A 13532-nucleotide genomic window follows, 5' to 3' on the forward strand; every position below is an offset into this window, starting at 1 on the left:
CATTAGTCAAGGTACAAGGATTCAAGATTCCCATTGACTTTGTAGTTCTTGATTGTGAGAAAGATCGAAAAACCCCCCATTCTGTTGGGTAGGCCATTTCTGGCCACTTCTAAATTAACAATTGATCTCGAATGAGATGAATGGAGAGACTCCAATGGAAAAAGAAACAATTAGAAGGCCCTAGAGGGTCGTGAACGCCAATTGAAATCAATGATGAAAGTTAGAGAATTGTCATTCATGTTCAGTAGTGCAACATAATATCAACCATTAAACTTCAATAAATTTGTAAAATTTTGTACATTAGTTTTAATATATAGTTTTAGTTAGATTTTAAGATAATTAGAATGTAATTATGTGTTAGAATTAGGAGATTTTAGATTTTTGAAAATAACGGAACAACGAGAAGCTCAACCGGACAAGAACGAACGACCGATAGACATCGACATACCCCAAAAGGCTAGTAACAAACTCGTGTCATGCCACACATAGGCTGTGGCACGACACAGGCTCTTCGAAGTAAAGGAACTTGGTGTTAGAAAGGGGTGATGCGACATAAGCATTTAAAATGTAACATGGACAACATTAGGGCATCGTGTCGTGCCACGCACAAGATGTGGTGCGACGTGCTTATATTTTCAATTGAAATTAAGTAGTTTCAAGTAAAAATCTCATCAAAATTCTATTTAAATTTACTGATTATAAGCATAGAAACATGCATTTCAAACACCAAAAGAAGAGCAACTACTCTTTTGGAGCCGTCGTAAGTCTGTTCCACATCCAATTTTTGAATTTTTAGATCACCAACCTCCAATCCACATTAGTAAGTTACCGCCTTCGGACGTACTTGCAACACCCCTAACCCGAATCTGTCGCCGGAACAGGGTTACGGAGCATTACTAGAGTTCACAAGTTAATTATCAGACATTTCATTTTATGTAGCATTCATATTTGAAACCAATCAAAATTAAAACATTAATGAGCAAACGTTGGCCAATTTAACTTATACATGTCATTCAATGCATTATTCCCCTAACATGCACAAACTCAACATTCAAGTTATTTCAATAATTTCCATGTATCAATAATATATATACAATGATTGATGAGCTCATCAATACCATGATTTTTATTCCCTTTTTATTTTTCCATATTTATCCCGTTGAATTTCTCAGAATTTCGATGTCAGGGGTACACTTTAGTGTACAAATCCGGGTCTGTCAATTCATATTCATGTGCGCACATTTCCATTTAAGAGAGCACACTCCCGCGAACCTCATCCTTACAGCGGGATTACCAGTCTAGGCTAAATCCCCTGTAATATAAACTCATAGAGTATTGTCGGGATTACCAGTCCAGGCTAAATCCCCTACAATGACAATTACTCTAATGAGCTTGGATCTGAATTACAAGTCCAGGCTAAATTCAGACCCTAATTTGGATTACCTGTCTTGGCTAAATCCATTTTCCACATATTCTTCGGGAGGATTATATCAGGATAGGATCACCCATCTGGGCTAGATCCTTTTTACCGTCAATTCATTTTTAGAGATCCATTGAATTTTCCTTCTATTCAACCGGGATTTCTTCCCCTTTTTATCAAATATATCAATGTTTCATCAATTTTTATATAATGAACATTCAAATCATATTCACATCAATAACAAACACTTCAAGCATTTAAGAATATAATTCAAGTTACACGAACTTGCCAGGCTAAATTACAGAAATATCAAAATTTAGGGACATTTTGGTATTTTTCTATTTTCCTCGAATTTCCACCCAGTCTTGATCTCAATTAATATTTCATTCAATTTATTAATTTAAATAATAAAACAATTCATTTCATGCAATTTGGTCACTTTTTTCATTTTAACAAATTTACCCTTAAAATATTACTTTTATTCAATTTAATCCTCAATCTAAAACATGCAAATGAGTCATTTTAATGAAAATTCATGCTAGTTGAATAGTCATATATTTTCCTCCTCCTCCTCTCCATTCCACATCCTTAATGTATATAACATGCTTATATGTAACATTATCTATAATTTCACTATTTACTTATTTGTTCATTCAAAGTTTTCCACTTGAGTCATAGTCACTAAATTATTTATGTCTTGAGCTACGTAACTCAATTGAGATCCGTTAATTTTATATGAAACTAGACTCAATATCTTCTTACTATAAAATTTTCAAAATTTTTGGTTAAGCAAATAAGTACAGTTTATTCTTTAAAGTTTTCCATATTTCATTGTTTGACAATTCAACCCTCTTCACTAAAATTAATTATCTCATTGTACAGAATTCGTATGATGTCCTCATTTATTTCTCTTTAAAATAGACTCATTAAGGATTTTAAAATATAATTTATAACCCATGATTATTTTTTACAATTTTAATGATTTTTCCAATTCGAATGGGAAACCCAAATTCATTCTAACCTTGTCTCACAAAATTTATTATATCTCATTATTTACAATTTCATTACTTACACCGTTTCTTCTATGAGAAACTAGACCCAATAATATTTAATTAAATATTTTATTCATACTCTAATTCAATTCCCAAAATTTATGGTGATTTTTCAAAGTTAACCTCATTGCTTTCCAAAATTGTTTTAGTGCAAAATATTGATTACTAAATTTATAACACCCTTATTCCCTTTCTCTATAATATTTCCCATCACTTTCTCTTATTTTCCTTCACTAATATATCAAGAACATAATACTTTATTTAAGAAAACTCTACTATAACATCATTTCCATGCTTTTTCAATAATATCAAACTTAAAAATATATTGAAATCTTGATGTTCTTACATTGTGCTATTGATTTCAATCTTTAACTTGATCTTCTCTCTCCTCCAGCTTCTACTTCTTGAATCTAACTTGATATTCTAGCTCCCCATAGTCTCCTTATCAATTTTCTCTCTTGGTGGCTATGGAAATTTCTTTGATTTCTAAGTGAAAATGGTGAATTTTGGGTGGGAGGACCAAATTGTAAAGAAAGTAAAACTTTCTTTCTTCTCTTCTCTTCTCTTCTAACATGAAATGCATGGAAAAATGGTGGAATGGATGATTCTTCATCTTCTTTTTCTTATATATACTAAATAAAATACTAATAAAATAATAAAATATCATTTAAAATCAAATTAAAATATTAATAAACTAATATTTATTTAATTAATTAATCTAAAATATCACCAACATCATCATTGCCTTCTAGACTTCTCTCTCTTCTAATTGACCATTTTGCTGTTTATAATCTTTAAAATTTCATCATTGAGTCATCACTTAATTTGGTAAAATTACGATTTAGGCCCTCAAAATTCTTCATATTTTCAATTTGGTCCTAATTCATCCATTTTCCTTAGTTTCTCGATTATTCCACCCTTAAAATATTTTCACTATTGGTCCTTCAACTTTTTGATATTTACACTTGAACCCCTCAAATCTTGAGTATTTACTCTTAGACAATAAAATTTTTCTCACTTTTACAATTTAGTCCTTTCTTGAATTAATATATAATATACCATAATATACTTCCTAATGTTGACATCACTCAAAATTTCCCCTTTTTGTCACTTTATTTCCTTATTTTTACTATATCGAGGATACTATCTTACTTTCTCACTGTAGTAATTTTCAGGGTATTACAGTAATAATGTCCAGAGTGTGAATACTGCAATAAAATAAAGAACTACAATGTGGTATTTGCAAGTATACAGGTCGAGTTGTAATGTAGTTTTTACAACGAAGTAGGTGAGTACTCCAAGGATCGTACCCAAGGGAGGCAAGTGCTAGATCAATTCTAGCCTAAACATTAAAAGATCTAATTAGTACTTTAAATAAATTATAATACAAGAACATAAAAGGGGTTTCTTAAAGGTTTTTATAATAATAAAATTAAATAACATAAAAAAATAAATTTCAGGAGATAGAAGAGTAGAGTAAATCAAATCTCGATTATGGGTGATTAGTTGACTTCGTTAATCCCCATAAACTGTCATTTCAGGTTCCTAGTCAATTAACTAGTCATTGCCCTAACAGGATCTTCCGATCTTCCACTAACATAATGAGTCAGCAATAACTACTTATCTTCCTACCTCACAGTCCAAACTAGTTTGGGGTGAAGGTGTTCACGAATGGGCAATACCAATTTTGGGTTAATTCCTACCTTGATGGCTTCCTAGGGTTGTCAGGCCTAGTGTTTTTCTCACGTTCTTCATTTCCCAAATAGTTGATTCATTGAGTAACCCTATAAAATAGTTAATAGATCATACCTCCACTCGCTAATCCCCCATAGAGGGACTAGTTCCTCATGGCTTTCATAGACAATATGAAATTGGTATAAAGAGAAAACATGCTAATTAAATCAACAAGATAAAGTAAATTAAAGAGTCTAATTGTATTGATATTAATTGCGAATCCACAAAGTTTGAATGCTTCCACAATTCAGATATCTTGAAATCAACTAAAACAAATCTAAAACCTAAGAACGAAAGAAAACTAAACTAAATTTTACAAAGAGAATTTAGGCTAAAGGAATGATGTCCATAACATGTGCCAAGGGAGCATATTTATAGCTTTTAGGTGGCTGTCGTCCTTCACCCTAGGTTAGCTGATGACCTTCACACTTAAGTCATTGCTTGTCCTCAAGCAACATAAACAAAAACAAGAAATAAAATAGATGACTCTTGAACAAATATCATAAAAATATTGACTTCGGAGTGTAATACCCAATTTTAGCCCAGGCTCACAAAAAAATAATAAACCCAAAATAATAAAACAAAGTCTAAGTCCAGTACAAAATTATATCATTTGGCCCGATCGAAATGGCCCATTACTTGAAAAGGTTAAAGGTCCATCTACAAGCTTATGGAAACATAATCTTCAAGGATATGCAATCTTAGATATGATCTTAGATATGATATATGCAATCTTAGATATGATATGCAATCTTAGAAGATATGATTTTGTAATCTTAGAGATTTAATTTGTAGATACCCTTTAATCTTAGTCGTTGATGTAATTGATCTGTACCGTTGGATTTGGGGAGGCTCAACTATAAATAGAGGCCTCTCCCTTCATTGTAAGAGGAGGGAAGTTGGGAGTAATAATAATTCTTAAGAGTCTTCCCTCAAATTTCTCGTTCTCTTGCATTTTTATTTTCTTTGGCATGTTCAATAGGGTCCTATCGACTTCATTTATTTGTGGATTTAGGCCCAGAATTTATGTCAAAGCTCGATTTAATTTTTTTATTTATTATTTATTATTTATTATTTATTTTTATTAAATTTGATTTTCTTGTTATTAAGTTATTATTATTGTTATTATTATCATTATTATTATTACTATATATACACATACACATATTTTTTTTACAATAATATATATACATACATTTGTTTAAAAACTTTTATAAACACATGCACATATTATATATATATATATTATTATTCTATTTGCATAACTTTTATATACATATATATATACATTTACATTTTATATACATATACATTTTTATTTCATAACTTTTATATGCATATATATATATATATATATATATATATATATACTTTTATATTTTTTGATAAATATGTATATAAGTATGTTTTCTTATATTATTCTTCATAAAATTTTTATATATATATTTCTAAATTAATTAATTTTAATATAAGTAATTATTATTATTTTTTATATATATATGTAATTATCTTTTTATAATCTCTATATATGTATGTAATCTTTTTATATATGTACATGTATATATTTTGTACCCTTTTTCTCTTTATATTTTTTTGTTTATTTTCTTCTTTTGTTTATCAATTTATGTTTTCATTTATATTTTAAACGCATGTTTTTTTTTTATTTCGCTCATTTATTTGATGCTTTGCATGTTATTGATTTATTTTATTTATTTATTTGTTTATAATATTTCTATGCCATTGTTGTATTTATTACTATTGTATTTGTTATCACGATATTTATACATACATTATAACATTAAATTATCTTTTACTCGAATTTAAAATGGAAAATTTTCAAAATAAAGATAATACTCGTATTTAGGATTTTCAAGAAAATTGAGCCCTAACGTATTGGGTTCGATTTTCTTCAGAAAATCTAACAATCGAGGATTGTTCTTTAATCAAAAAATAAAACTTGTCATCGGGAATTCAATGTGTTGTGTCCTAACGTATTGGATGTGACACGTTGATTTCTCGAGATAAAGATTTTTTTTTTAAAAATATAAAGCAAATATTGAATGTTTGGAATTTTAAGGAATCGTGCCCTAACGTATTGGGCTGCGATTTCTTCATAAATTTTAAGCAATTAAATATTTTCGTAAATTTTATTATACAAGTTTTTTGGACCAACTCATCTTGAAGAGAATAAAATGTTGTGCCCTAACGCATTGGGTGTGATATTTTTCTTTTCAAAAAGAGAAAGTCTTAATAAATAATTTCATTTAACTAGGGATAGTATTTTTCTAAACTCTCGACTTTAAGACATTAATTAATCAATTTGGTACCAATTTTTGGGCGTTACGAGGGTGCTAATCCTTCCTCGTACGTAACTGACTCTCGAATCCGTTTTTCTGAAACTCGTAGACCAAAGCTATTTTTTAGGTGATCCAATCACACCTTAATAAAAGATTGGTGGCGACTCCCAATTTTTGTTTTTTTTAAAGTCGACAACTAATTTTTGGTTTTTTCCAAAAATAAAAAATGGTTTCGACAGCTTGGCGACTCCACTAGGGACTTTTTAAATTTACGATCATTTTGTTGTATTTTGTCCATTTTTGTTACAATTATAATTACTTCGGTTTGTAATTACTTTATTGGTTTGAACTTTGATGTTTCTGCATACTGCATTACATAACCACTCGATTATATCCTTTTAAGTGGGAGTGAGAAGATATTTCCTTCATGAGGTCTTCACCTCTATGCAGGATAGCGGATTGCTTTCGGGATACATCCGTACCTATGTCTTCGTGAGATTTTCATCTCCGTGCAGCCGTAAGGAAATGCATTCCCCTGAACTGAACTTGGTCTGTATGAGCCTATAATGGGTGAGGATCGAGGAATCTGCTAGTTCAAGTACCCTTACCTTAGAGTCAAACTACATATAGTGAACCCTAGTTGCCCACCTTAGGAATAATTACACCAAACCCTAGTGGTTTCCCGAGTAGATGCTCAATTTGTTTCTTTCTTGCTTGCTTTTATTTTGCACTAACCTGTTTCGTTTTGTTATGGTTATGATTGCATTGCATTTTCATCATAGAAAAGAGGTGTTGATTCACGTTCAGGATCTAAATAGAGAGCTTGTCATAAGAAAATGGATTTCTTGATAAAGTGGGAGATAATACGGTCGTCCAAATATAGTCCGAGAAAATGTAACGAGAGAAAAATTATGGTCTAAGGGAGGACTACGAACTTTGCTTCGTTGCCCGAGGATTCAAGTTGATAAAGATTATTCGAGAGTCGTCAACCTCCCGACCTTTTAAAGAGAAGCCAACGAGAATTACGAGGATGAATGAGCAATAATTCGCGGCCCGAATCAAGCAAAAAGGAGATAGAAGAGACACATTTTTTAGAAAGTTTACGAGATTTTAACATCCTGATATGAAGAAAGGGATTGATGTCTTCACCTGGAGTATGAGGGCAAGGCCGTATAAATATCAATTTTATGTAAAGAGATTTGTTTTCTAGAAAATTTGTTCTAATAGAATTGAATCAGAATCAACGTCTTTCTTCTTTTGTATTCATGGCATTCATTGCATTACCTTTGCATTGCATCATATACATTAAATCTCACAAAATGACTCTAAAATTTTCGCAGTTATCCTAGTATATCGGTACACGAGGAAAAAACAAAGTAATGGACCAAAGATTGGAAAGACTTGAACAACTCCAAAGGGAGAGGTAGGACCAGCTACTGCTGCAAGAGCGTTAGCTAAGGTCCAACAAAATATGATGGACAATAAAAAATAAAGGAGTTAAAAGAAATGTTCACATCAATGTCATACATGAAGACAACTGAAAAGGGACCTTGTTAGACATCTACCCTTATAAACTTGGGAGTGTTCTGAATAATCGGACTGCAGAAGAAATCCCTATAGTATTTAGAGTTTACTTAGAGTAATATTCAGAACACACTTGTTGCTTTCAGCCTAGAGGCAATAAGAACTCATTTGTGAAATAGGCTAATGTTTGAACGTCATTATTTTAAAAAAATACATCTTTGCGATCATTTTTGAGCCAATATTCTTTCATTCTTTACGAATAATTATTTTTTATTCTTTCATTCTATTGAATTATCTTCCAAATAAATCTTTCATTCATAATCATACTGTATAGATTCTTAAATTCATACATTCTTTGTATAATCTTTTGTACCTACAATAGGTCCCTGGATATCAACGACATGAGTGACGCTGCTACAGACTTAGAATCTCCTTTTGAGCGAGACATGTGTTTAGAGGGATCTCATGACTTTGAAGATGACATAGATTTTAACCTATTTCCAGACTTGTTAAGGATGGTAGAACAAGTCGAGAAACGGATCTTACCCTACAAAGAATCATTGGGATACATGACTTCTCCTTATGTGGGGCATGAAGGTCATTTGGTCGATCTCGCCAAAAGAATCTGACAGTCATCGATTCATCTTTGTGGTCGTCAATTACTTTACTAAATGGGTGGAATCTGCTTCATATGTCAATGTCACAAAGTCGACAGTTAGCAAATTCGTGAAGAATCATATATCAATATGGAACGCCAAAAGGATCATATCTGACAATGTACTAAATTTGAACAACAGCACAATATCAAAAGTTTGCAGTCTGTTCACGATTAATGCCATTTTGCCCAAAAAAAAGATGGCGCAAAAAAAAAACTCTACCAGGGCAATTCCTTTCTCTTGGGCCCATCGCGGTTTTGCCTATTGAAGACAAGATTCTTTCTCTCTGAGTTTTTGGATCCAATTTCCATTGAAGAGAAATGTTCAAAGTTATCTATCATGGTCAAATGCGCCAAAAGCAAATGATGCGAGCTCACAAAAAAGGTCCGCCCTAGAGAATTCCTTGAGAGGGACCTGGTATTGAAGAAGATCCTTCCCATACAAAAAGAACTTTATCCCAAGCTGGGAAGGACCTTATGTAGAAGGTCTTATCTGGAAAAGCGTCAATTTTTATCAAAAAGGATAACAAGGAGATGCCTAATCCTATGAGTTTAGATTTAATCAAAAAAATATTTCAAAAAAAAAAGAAAATGAAAAAGGATAGGCCAAGGTGAAAATCCGCAAAGGACGCCTTGAGACCAAAGGGGATTTGAGTTGAAAACCCAAAAATGGCGGCTCAAATTTTGATCAGAATGGGACATGAGGTGATCAGAGTAGCTCAAATTTTGATCAAATTAAGGCATGTTGTGATCTTGCTATACCTGAATCAACAAGAAAGGGTAGGCGACATATTAGGACATCGACGAAGTACTGTAGATCTCCTAAACACATGTCAAACTCAGAATGGTCTTCAGAAAGTTTGTACAGAGAAGCTCAAGCTGCGATATCTGGGGCACCCAATTTTCATACTATTTATATTGAATTTGTTATTCTTGGAATACTTCATTCTTTCCCGAGATACACATTCCCAATCAATTTCTTTGTTATTCTTATTTACTATTTTTTGATAATCTATTCTTTTCGAGCTATGCTCAAAACCAATTGTATTCTCATCCATTGTTATACCCTTTTTGCAAGCATGTTGCATTGGAATAATGATTAATGGACTAATAAAACTTTCACAAGGGAAGTTTGGCATATTACTCTAGAAGTTTCTAAATAATACAGGAACGTGAAATAGGACTATTGTTTAGAACGCACCATGTTTAAAGGTTGGAAATCTGAAAATGAAGAGTCTAAATTAGGATTTTCTCTTTGGATTTTATTGTTAAAAACATTAATTGAACAAAATGACAAAGCTTAAATAAACAAGTAAGCAATGATCACCAGACAGTAGGAAGATGTTTCCTCAGAGAAGAAAGCCTTCATTTATGCATGAGCTTTTGGTACGATACCTTGGGAATGGTGTAAGGGACCAGAGAGATTTAGATCTTGTATCCTTGAATTGTGATAGGAGATGATCGAGAAAAAGCCATATATTCCTACCTTTGGGTTACAGTGGGAGAATGATGGTACAAATTTTGCGCCCCAATGGATTGAACTTTGAGGTTTACAGTGGGAGGTAACCTGACTAAAAGTTTCTTCAGAAAAGCCAGCCAAGCAAGAAGGCGTTGTAGCACATCAGTGTTAAAGCCTTAATAAACTTCCAGCAATGACAACCTAAGTGGGATCATTCTCGGAAAAAAAAATTATGCATTCGTGCAAACACCATTCACACATGACTAGTTAGGAGCATTTGATTCATTTTATGTCATCCTAATCATTAGGCATAATTAGGTTCATTATACAGTTCATGTTCCCTAGAGAGCAGATCAGTGAAGATAGCAGGTCCTATCTTCCTATATTGGTACGAAGTGGATCGAAGATGCAGATCTTGTCTTCCCATATTGGTGGCGGAGTAGATCGTAGAAAGCAGATCTTGCCTTCATATATTGGCATGAAGTAGATCGAAGATAGCAGATCCTGTCTTCCTATATTGGTAGCGAAGTGGATCGAAGATGCAGATCTTGTCTTCCCATACTGGTGGCGAAGTAGATCGAAGAAAGCAGATCTTGTCTTCATGTATTGGTATGAAGTAGATCGAAGATAGCAGGCCCTGTCTTCCTATATTGGTAGGAAGTGGATCGAAGATGTAGATCTTGTCTTCCCATACTGGTGGCGAAGTAGATCGAAGAAAGCAGATCTTGTCTTCATGTATTGGCGTGAAGTAGAACAAAGATAGCAGATATTGCCTTTCTACACCGACAGCGAAGCAGATCGAAGACACCAGCCTTGCCTCCCTGGGTTGCAGCGGAGCAGGCTAAAAATAGCAGATCTTGCCTTCCTGCACCAACAAAGAAAAGATCGAAGACACCACCTTGCCTCCTCAGGTTGCGTGTGAGAGAGCTAAAAATAGCAGATCTTGCCTTCCTGCACCGACAGCGAAGTAGATCGAAGACACCAGACTTGCCTCACTGGGTTGCAGCGGAGCAGGTTAAAAATAGCAGATCTTGCCTTCCTGCACCGACAGCGAAGCAGATCGATGACCCCAGCCCTATCTCCCTGGTCAGCAGTGGAATAGGTTAAAGATTGTGAATCCTATCTCCCTAGTCAGCAGTGGAATAGGTTGAAGATTGAGAATTCTATCTCCCTGGGAAGCAGTGGAATATATTGAAAATTGTAGGTCCTATCTCCCTGGTCAGCAGTGGAATAGGTTGAAGATTGTGAATCCTATCTCCCTGAGCAGCAGTGGAGTAGGTTGAAAATAGCAAATCTTGCCTTCCTGTACTGGCAATGAAGCAGATCGAAGACATTAGTCTTATCGTCTTGACGTAGCAATGGAAAAGATTGAAGCCACAACGACGAATCTTATTTCCCTGGCGTTATAGCGGAGTAAATTGAAGCCACGATGGCGAATCTTATCTCCTTGGCGTTAAGGCTTGGATTAGTTGAAGTGGAGCGGATTGAAGCTGTGGGCAGCGAATCCTATCTCTTTGGCATTACAGTGGAGCAGATTGGATCCGCAACGGTGAATCTTACTCCCCTAGCGGTGTAATGGAACAGATTGAAGTTACGACAGTGAATCTTGTTTCCTCCACATTGCAATTTAAAAGATTGAAGCTACAACAGCGAATCGTAATTCCCCCACATCACAGTTAAGCAGATTAAAAGTTACGAGTCACCAATCCTATCTCCCCGACGTTGCGGTGGAGTGGATCGAGACACTAATTCCTATACCTCTGAAGATGCAGTAGGATGGAATGTGGCTACTTGAAGAAGAAGAACACCAAGATCGAGCATGACCGGGCAAAAATTGGCCATTTCTAAAGTCTTTGCTCCGTTCCTGTTACACGACAACGAGTAAAGAGGGGCAACTGTAATACCCAATTTTAGCCCGGGCTCACAAAAAAATAATAAACCCAAAATAATAAAACAAAGTCTAAGTCCAATACAAAATTATATCATTTGGCCCGATCGAAATGGCCCATTACTTGAAAAGGTTGAAGGTCCATCTACAAGCTTATGGAAACATAATCTTCAAGGATATGCAATCTTAGATATGATATGCAATCTTAGAAGATATAATTTTATAATCTTAGAGATTTAATTTGTAGATACCCTTTAATCTTAGCCGTTGATGTAATTGATCTGTACCGTTGGATTTGGGGAGGCTCAACTATAAATAGAGGCCTCTCTCTTCATTGTAAGAGGAGGGAAGTTGGGAGTAATAATAATTCTTAAGAGTATTCCCTCAAATTTCTCTTTCTCTTGCATTTTTATTTTCTTTGACGTGTTCAATAGGGTCCTTTCGACTTCATTTATTTGCGGATTTAGGCCCAGAATTTATGTCAAAGCTCGATTTAGTCCTTTTTTATTTATTATTTATTATTTATTATTTATTATTATTAAATTTTATTTTCTTGTTATTAAGTTATTATTATTGTTATTATCATTATTATTATTATTATTATTATTACTATATATACACATACGCATATTTTTTACAATAATATATATACATACATTTGTTTAAAAACTTTGATAAACACATGCACATATTATATATATATTATTATTATTATTCTATTTGCATAACTTTTATATATATATATATACATTTACATTTTACATACATATACATTTTTATTTCCTAACTTTTATATGCATATATATATACTTTTATATTTTTTTGATAAATATGTATATACGTATGTTTTCTTATATTATTCTTCATAAATTTATATATATATATATATTTTCTAAATTAATTAATTTTAATATATGTAATTATTATTATTTGTTTATATATATATATATATATATGTAATTATCTTTTTATAATCTATGTATATAATTTTTTTATATATGTACATGTATATATTTTGTACCATTTTTCTCTTTATATTTTTTGTTTATTTTCTTCTTTTGTTTATCAATTTATGTTTTCATTTATATTTTAAAAGCATTTTTTTATTTCGCTCATTTATTTGATGCTTTGCATGTTATTGATTTATTTTATTTATTTAGTTATTTATTTGTTTATATTATTTCTATGCCATTGTTGTATTTATTACTATTGTATTTGTTATCACGATATTTATACATACATTATAACATTACATTATCTTTTACTCGAATTTAAAATGGAAAATTTTCAAAATAAAGATAATACTCAGATTTAGGATTTTCAAGAAAATTGAGCCCTAACGTATTGGGTTCCGGTTTTCTTCGTAAAATCTAACAATCGAGGATTGTTCTTTAATCAAACAAAATAAAAATTATCATCGGGAATTCAATGTGTTGTGTCCTAACGTATTGGATGTGACACGTTGATTTCTCGAGGTAAAGATTTTTTTTTTTAATATAAAGG

Source organism: Gossypium raimondii, chromosome 10 (assembly GCF_025698545.1).
Source record: "Gossypium raimondii isolate GPD5lz chromosome 10, ASM2569854v1, whole genome shotgun sequence".
Classification (NCBI taxonomy): Eukaryota; Viridiplantae; Streptophyta; class Magnoliopsida; order Malvales; family Malvaceae; genus Gossypium; species Gossypium raimondii.